We start from the raw sequence: 8,597 nt of genomic DNA, 5'->3' as shown, positions 1-8,597 counted from the left end.
CACGGGGGGCAGTAGGCTGCAGGTGTGATTTAGGGCTGTGTCCTTTACTGCCTGCAGGATAGGACTGTCCCATGGGGCTCAACACAGAGGCAGACCTGACCAGAATCCCTCTGACATCAGCTGGACTGTGTCTTAAAGGAAGCCTCTCTCCTCCACAATGGCCATGCGCCTCCTCAGTACAGACACTCTGGAGGTGTTTTCCACATGACTTAGTAGGTAAATGTGAGCCCTGAGTTAGTGCACGGTTTGGTTATTTTATGAAAACAGAGCTCTTTTGAATTGTGCCAAAAAATATAGAAAAAGAGACAAAATGGCTCATCAGTTTTAACTTTTCTGGGGTTTTCACAGGTTGTATGGGTTCACAAGTTGAAGTGCATCTTGCAGTCCACTAGGAAAGTCCTTGACTTGGCATTTTAGGAAAACCTTTTAAAAATCATTCCCCATGAAAGGTGTCAGTAAGCTATATTTTGGCTTCGACAGATTCCTTCATCCTCAGGTTCTTGGAGTTTGATAAAATAATGTAGTTGGCATAATTTTCCAAGTGTCACTTGGCTTAGAGGTACCTCCTATGGTATGGAATCCTCCAGAAGGCTTCCCTGTTCTGTTCTGTGCATTTCACAAGGAGACCCCAAGACATGGCCTCCGGGCCGAGTCGGAGGAGTGTGACAAGCCCGGCGTGGGCCCTGTGGTCGGCTCTGCACCGCTCCCTCCCCGTGGGCACCCCTTCCTCCTTGCTCCTGAGGACATCCCTGCAGGGGGGCAGAGCGCAGATGATGAGCTGGGGCCCCGGTTCACTGGACAGCGAGGGCTGTGGCGTCCAGGGCTCCTCCGCAGGGACAGGCGGCTGAGGAGGGGAGCTAGCAGGTGTGTGGCCTGTGGGGTTGGCGTGTGTGTGTGTGGTACGGGGGGCAGATCAGTCCCCACTCTTCCGCTGGGCTCTCCGAGTGCTCTTGGGGTCAGGCCCCCGCCCCCGCCCCCGCTGGAAACTGGAGGTATGTTTCCATGGTGGAGTCTTGCTCCAGCACATAAACTGGGGCGTGCAGGGGGGGCCTTCCCCAGGCAGCATCCGGACCTCACGGGGGGCTCACAAGGCACTCATGTTCTCCTCCATCTCTGCTCAGCTTCATGGAACAATGCAAGCTGTCCGAGACTTGGGCACGTCGTCCCCTGTCTGCCGAGTCCCTTCCTCCTCGTGTGCCAGGCCAGCTCCTCCTGCGTCCTGACGTCTGATGCTCCGTGTGTGCCTGTTCTTTCCCTCCTTTCCTCCTCCTGTGCTTCTTACGGCCTTACTCGTCTGAGGCCGTCAGCAGGGGTGTGCACAGCCCCCCTCCGTTGTGGCTCGTGCTCTCATCCCCCAGCTAGGCCCGAAGGCACTCGGTTCCTGGGTGCCGTCCTGCAGCTCTCGTGCCTTATCTTGTAGCCCTCCCAACCGTCCAGTGCCGAGTGGGTGCTCAGGGGGACCCTTCGGCCGGGGTGGGTGTGTAGTCTGTTTGGAGGACAAGCAGGTCTGCCCATGTGAAAGCCCACAGACGCATACAGGGTCACATCAGAAGGAAATTGCAGACTGGGTGTGGATGAAAGTAAGGCACGCTGTGCTTGGAGCAGCAGCAGCTCGGTGGCTGTGCTTGACCTTGGGGTCACCTGAGGAGAGCACATGATACCGGGTGGTGAGCCGGGACGGCATGGCCGTTCAGATGCAAGGTGGTGGACGTGGCGGATTCAGGCAGCCAGTGCACTTGCTTCCGTGACAGCTTGACGCTCGGCCTCTGCTCGTGGATGTGCTCGTGGAATAATAGGCCTTTCAGCTCGGTTCCTGAGGGTCCGTGCTCCCAAGCTCATCTGTTTGCTGCTTCCCACAGTGGGAAGCCATTGGGATATTGAATGGGAGTTGTTCCACACTGAGTCCCCCATGCTGGGGTGCAGGGGGTCCCTCTGGGTGCGGCCCTTGGTGATGGGCAGCGGGCAGGTGCGCCGGAGGAGGACCAGGATAGAAGGACGTCACACCTGAGGTGGAGCCAGAAGGTCTCAGCGGACCACAGACCCAGTGTGACCCGTGCTGCTGCCAAAAATCAGTACTCACGTGACAGACCAGGGCTGCAACTCCGTTAACACTTGGTCCTTGAACATTTGAGGCTGTCGCACCACACAGGTAAAAACAATCTTAAAGTGCTCCCCAGCAGCTTGTAAGGATGGAAGCTGAGTCTCCGCATGGGTTTTCACGTGTCGAATGTGTCTCTATAGGAATAAAAGGATAGGGGATCCCTGGGTGGCTCAGCGGTTGAACGTCTGCCTTCAGTCCAGGGCGTGATCCTGGAGTCCTGGGATCGAGTCCCACATCGAGTTCCCTGCATGGAGCCTGCTTCTCTCTCTGCCTGTGTCTCTGCCTCTCTCTCTCTGTCTCTCATGAATAAATAAATAAATAAATAAATAAATAAATAAATAAATAAAATCTTAAAAAAAAAAAAAGAAGAAAAGCATAGTCATTCATATGGAAGCTGTCCCTTCATGGTCCCAGGCCACAATCACTGTGTCAGTCCTTTTACTGCTTTTGTCATGAGGGAAATCACACACTTGCTTCATATAGTAGCAGAGTGTAGACACTGGAAGCCCCTCCCGCTGAGTCCTGCTCCGTGGACGTGACCGTTCCTTACCCCTTAACCACCTGGAAGGCTGTGTCCTTGCAGACCTTACGATACCTCTGCATGTGTGGGTAGACGGATACGCAGACTCACACTCACTCGTGCACCCCTTGGAGGAATAAAATCGTCCAAGTAGATGTATAGAAAATCACATACGTGATTCATAGTAGGAAAATTCTGAATGATTTGAATTAAGTTGACAGTGTTTCTAGGACGAGACAGATTTGAGGCAAGTGAGAACTTCCCTAGGATGCTAGGTGCTTGTGCTTCGTGAGCCCCTAAATGCAGGATGTCCCTGGCACACGAGGTGCACAGAGCATCCTGCGTGCACGGAGCAGCTACAGGCTCATGTTCATTTGCTGCAGGACCCCCATGAGGCTTATGCCGAGTGCAGTTTGAAGAAGACATCAGCAGGTTCTGTGCCACTTACGGGGTCCGTGTGTCTCACTAACACAGAGCCTGGGCATCCCCAGAGGCCCCAGAACACTCTCCCTCTGTCCTGTCCCAGAAGGACGCTGCATGGCTCTGCAGGTGGCTCGTGGGCGAGCATCCGTGATAGTGACAGTCACCAGCGAGCCTTGAGGACCGGCCCGCGTCGGGTCCTCCCTGTTTTCACAGGTGTGCATGCCTGTCCACCTCTGGTCCCTCGTGGCATCTGCATATCACAGACGATGCCATCGGGGCCGGCGGGATTCCAGTCACGTGCCCCAAGACTACCAAGGGTGGCACTCGTGCTGTAGAATGCACAGCTCCTGGCCTACGCGCTCCGCTGTCCTGACCATGCGGCAGTGGCCTTACAGCCGCGTCACCGGCCGCCATACAGTGAAGTAAAAGTTGTTTTACAACAGATCTGCTGTTGTTTGGGTCTCATTTTTGGATGCCCGAGGCAGGCAGAAGGAGCTGCTGCGGATGGGAGCTGTTTGGCACGTGCTCACCTTTCCTGTCCCTTAGCACATCCGGGTGCAGACCCTGGAGTCCCAGGTCACCTGTCTCTTCGTATCGTGTGCAGATTTAGCCGCCTTCTGTGCTGGCCGGGCCCGTGTCGTCTCACCGAGAGGGTGGCCCGCAGCTTCAGAGAAGACAAGAGAGCAGTGAGCTCTGGGCCTTGGCCTTGAGGCCCATTAGCACGCGGCCGGGGTGGAGCACGTCGCGTTCCGCGGCTTGGTCTGCGGTGCACTAGACGCACTAGTTGAGGCTGGGTTTTCTAGCGCGCCCACTGCTTGGCTGCCTAAGTGACTCTAAAGAGTTTTGTCTTACTATTCGGAGCTATCATAGAGACTCCCAAAGATTCACTGAGCTAGCTGCATTTCTTGGGATATTTTTCTCCTGGACTATAAATAAAAGGCGATTTAAATAGGTATTTTGTACATTGATTTTGTAGTTGCAGATCCTTAGAAGCAGGGACACTACAAGTGATTCCCAGTAAATAAAGTTAACACTTTAAGCAACTTTCCATCAAATAAACAGAGGCGCGGAAGGAAATTTTAACCCGCAGTTGTCAGTGTTTTGAAACACGGTTTACCCTTGACCTACGTGGGGCCACTTAAGGCGCAGCTGTTTTTCTGTAAATGCAGTACAGTACTGTAAATGTGTTTTTTATGATTTTCTTAATTTTTAAAAAAGATCTTATTTATTCATGAGCGACACGGAGAGAGAGGCAGAGACACAGGCAGAGTGAGAAGCAGGCTCCCTGTAGGGAGCCCGATGTGGGACTCGATCCTAGGTCTCCAGGATCATGCCCTGAGCTGAAGGCGGTGCTGAACCGCTGACCCACCCAGGACGCCCTATGAATTTTCTTAATTATTTTTTCTTTTCTCCAGCTTATTATGCTGTAAGAACATAGTATATATCACATACAAAATATGTGTTGATTGGCTGTTTCTATCATCGGGAGACTCTTGGTAGTTAATGTTGGGGACAGTCAGAGTTACAGGTGCATATTTTAACTGTGAGAGGCTTAGCACCCCCACGTCCTTGTTGTCAAATGGTCGACGGTAATTGGACACTCTCTTCAAATAGTAACAAAACAGATGGACGAAAACCTCAAAACTCAGTAAGTATTTTTAAAAAGAGTGTCCCCGTTTTCTGCAGTTTTTCTGGAATTCGTGCAAACCTAGAAGGCCCGAGTTACTCCAGTCAGGTGAGAAGACACACCAAAAACAGACTGCCAGGTGTTCCCTTGCGTCCTCCCTTCAGCACCGACGGCCAACCACACCCGTTGCGGAGCCTCCGTAATGACCCCTGTCATTGCTAGTGTAAGGACGGGGCTCCCGAGCATAATGGAGTCTCCTAATGCGTGCATGTGATCAAAGTGTCCCTTAACTACCCAACTTGCTGGAAATGGTCATTTTCTGAATGTCCCACATCTCGGAAAATAATGTGCAGCTGCTTACAACTCACATACTCTCTGGGTCATGTGAATCTTACTTGACTGATTTTTCTCTGTCCATGCACAGTGTATTGAAGGGGCAATTTAATAAGGAGATTTTTCGGCATGTTGGTGTATTGGAGTGATTTAATTTTTATATACACAATTTTTGCCCATTAGGGATTCATGCAGACTAAATTTCACAAGATGAAAATATTTTGCAGATTCAAAAATTATGCTCCTTTCCTGTTGCACTGAAATGGTGAACCTCTGATGAATAAAATATTCCGTGTATGGTAAATTATCCAACATCCGTAATGAGATTTAACGACAGCACAGAAATTGAACTTTAGACGTTTATAAACATTGATATACCTGTGTGCTCTGCATTTCCCCACCGGATACCCCGTTATATTTTACAGTGCGTACGATACGTACGTACTATAGACACTTAACCTCAACATTGTTTGGACAGTTGGCTCTGCTAATGCTCCAGTGATTTGAGCGTGATTCCCGAGTAGTTAGTTCAGTGCAAGCTAGAAGACTAGAAGACGGCGCTGGGACTGTGGATTCCTGTTCTGAAATGGCAGTTCCCTGGTAAGGTCTCCAGAAGAATCCCTGTGAACTGTGATACTTCTCGCCTGCATCCCTGGCTCAGAGGCAGAGGACTTAGATCTCAATGCCTGGCTGGCCTCCTTCACTATGAAACTTACCTCTCATTTGCGTGTCCTTTCAACTGTTTTTTTCTCAGGTGCGTGCACGAGATCTGCTTGCTATGGAGCAGAGGTAGGCAAACTTTTTCTGTGTTTTTGGCTTTGTAGACCATGCACGGTGTTCCTGTCAACTGCTTATCTCTACCTTTTGAGCTGAAAGCAGCAGTATGCAGAGATATGAATGAGTGTGGCTGTGCTCCCACAAAGCTTTCTGTGGGGACTCTTGACATTTGAATCTCAAATCTTTCTCATGTGTCACGAAGCAGTCTTCTTTTGACTATTTTCCCATTTGAGAATAGGCAGCAGGCCGGATGCATGTTTCAGCGAAGGCAGGATAAAATAGGGCAAAAAGCACTGCAGGGCGGGTTGAAATCTTGGATGCAGGGTAGCTGGAAACCTGGGTCCTCTACCCCATTTTCTGTATCAAGATGCCATCCTCCCCCACTCTGGCCAGAACAAAGTATTCTTTTTCTGAACTGAACCAGAGAGGCTTCAGATGGCCACTGATAAGACACACGGAGGATGCAGACAACATTGAAGATGAGGGGGCATCTGCCCACTGAGGCCCCTTCAGCTGAACAACCAGCAAGATCCTGGAATGCTCTTCTCCAGAGACATGAGCCACCTCACAGCAAAGATGCCAACACTAACCTAGCAAAGGCCCACCAAGGAAAAGGCCTACCTCAGATGATACCTTGCACTTGGCTAAGGCTCCCAGCTGGGCCCCAACCCAGCACTAGGACAGAGAGTCCTTCCTTCCTTGTCCAGCTTCTGCGGGCTCCCAGCTTCCCTTGGCTTGTGGCCGCATCCCTCCCATCTCTGCCTCTGTCTTCACATGGCCTCCTTCCCCACATTTCTGCATCTTCTCCTTATAAGGACACCGGTTGTTGTACTTAGGGCTCACCCTGTAAACCGAAGATGACTTCATCTCCTGATTTTCAACCATTTACACCTACAAAGACCCTATTTCCAAATGAGGTCACATTCTGAGGTTCCAGGCAGACGTGAATTTGGGGGACAACACTCTTCAACTCTGTACACCCCAGAAACCTGATTGGGAGTCTTCTGTGTAGGCCTGGTTGGCTCGTGGGCTTCACTGTGGGGTAACAAGGTGCAACGTGCAAACGTGATGTGTGGGAGGGTCAGCTGGGGATTGCGTCTGAGGCATACAACTGAGGGGAACTCTCCTCCTCTGCCAAGTTTAATAACAGAAGGACACTAACTGTATCCAGCATCTTCCAAGACTTGAGGGTGTAGCCTGAGCATTAATGTTTTCAGGTTTGTGTCTTAGCTCAGGCTGCCATACCAAAATACCATGGACTGGGCGTCGTAAGTCACAGACATTTATTTCTCACAGTTCTAGAAGCTGGAGGTCCAAGGTGTGGGTGCCAACGTGCTGGGTTCTGGTGAGGTGTGTCTTCCTCTTTTTTTTTTTTTTTTTTAACTTTAATTTTATTTTTTGTCTTCCTCCCTCTTTTTATAAGAGCACTGATCTCATTAGGGGGCTCCACCTCATGACCTCACAGAACCCCAATCACCTCCCCATCTCCAGCACCACCCCTTTGGGGCTTAGGGCTTTAACAGGGGAATTTCACGGGGGGGACTTCAGTCCATAGTAGTGACTTCATCTTGCCTGGAACCATGGGATGAGGATATCCAACCCCATCCCATTTTATAAACAACCCAGCTTTCAGAGTGAAAAAAGCGAAAGACACGCAGGAGCTGGGAGAGCGTGACTCACGCCAGGTCCGTGTGACCTCAGACAATGGTTGAGTTACAGAGAAGTAGAGGAGGTGGACATGAAACATTGTCATGAGCACACTGTGACTTGCTGGCATGTGGACCCCTCTCGAGGCTATGAACCCTGGATCAGAGGAACACGGGACTGTTCTTTCTTATTTCTTATTGTACCCTCAGGCCTGCTCTGATGCTGGACATGTGGGAAGAGCCCAAGTTCCTCTTAGAAGCCAGAGTTTCCAGAACAGAGTCTCATGCTAAGGCAGGGCTTCTCAGCCTTAGCAGTGGTGACATTTGGGTCTGCATCATTCTGCTTGTGGGGTGTCCTGTGCACTGTAGGGTGGACAGTGGCCAGCATCCTTGGTCTCCACCTACCAGGTGCCAGGAGCATTCCCTTTCTCAGTTGTCACAACAAAAATAAAAAACAAAAAAACAGAACAAAACAAAAAACCCTCCAGACCTTGCCAAATGTCTGTCAGCAGGGGTGGGAGCAAAACTATCCCCCCGACTTGAGGACCAGTGCCTTAAGTAAAATGGTAGACCAGGCAATCCTTGTCATGTCCACTTGAATACGGTGTGAGGCTGATGGGGATTTCGGTGCTCCTCAGGTACGTTCACAGGGAAACATCACTTCTTGGAAGGGGAGCCCGTCACCTGAATTGCCATCACTTAAGAAGAGCGTGTCTTTCAAATCCTGCATCCTGGCACGAGGGTAGAATGTATGGTCCTCTCCATCACTGTCCCCATACTTAGGGCAGAAGGAATTAGAATCCAGCTGTGAAAGGGCCTGGCTTTAGTGTGAGTCCATATGAGTTCATCTCCCCGGGGACTATGAACACTGCCTGCGGGCCTTCCATCTCAACGCACTGACTAGAAACCAGTCAAGTTTAAGTCCAGGCACTGCCGACGGTCTCCTCTGAGTGAGCACAGGTGTCAAAATACCCCTATTGAGAACCATCGCTCCACCGTCTCCCAGGACCTTCCACGCCCAGGGCACTGACCGCCCCTTGCAGGCTCTTTGGGTCTTGGAGTCGGTAGCTAGAGATTCCCAGAGCATCTTCCTCCCAGAATGCAGAGCATCTGTATGGGACCATACGTCCTCCTGAAGCTTAGTGGAGGATCCTTCCTTGTGTCTCCCAG

At 50.9% G+C, this 8,597-nt stretch overlaps 1 protein-coding gene and 1 long non-coding RNA gene across 2 annotated transcripts in view; both read left to right on the top strand.

Annotated features, from left to right (window-relative positions):
* The window catches only part of LOC140629094 (pseudouridine-5'-phosphatase), a 79,525-nt gene that overhangs the window by 42,154 nt on the left and 28,774 nt on the right, over positions 1-8,597 (top strand). The window lies entirely within an intron of this gene.
* LOC140629095 (uncharacterized) lies at positions 78-2,394 on the top strand. Its single transcript, XR_012026978.1, has 3 exons — positions 78-216; positions 623-2,149; positions 2,242-2,394. It is a non-coding gene; the product is annotated as an uncharacterized lncRNA (long non-coding RNA).

This window comes from Canis lupus, chromosome Y, assembly GCF_048164855.1.
Source record: "Canis lupus baileyi chromosome Y, mCanLup2.hap1, whole genome shotgun sequence".
Lineage (NCBI taxonomy): Eukaryota > Metazoa > Chordata > Mammalia > Carnivora > Canidae > Canis > Canis lupus.
The sequence above is the reverse complement of the archived record's forward strand: the minus strand, read 5'-3'. Positions and strand labels throughout refer to the sequence as shown.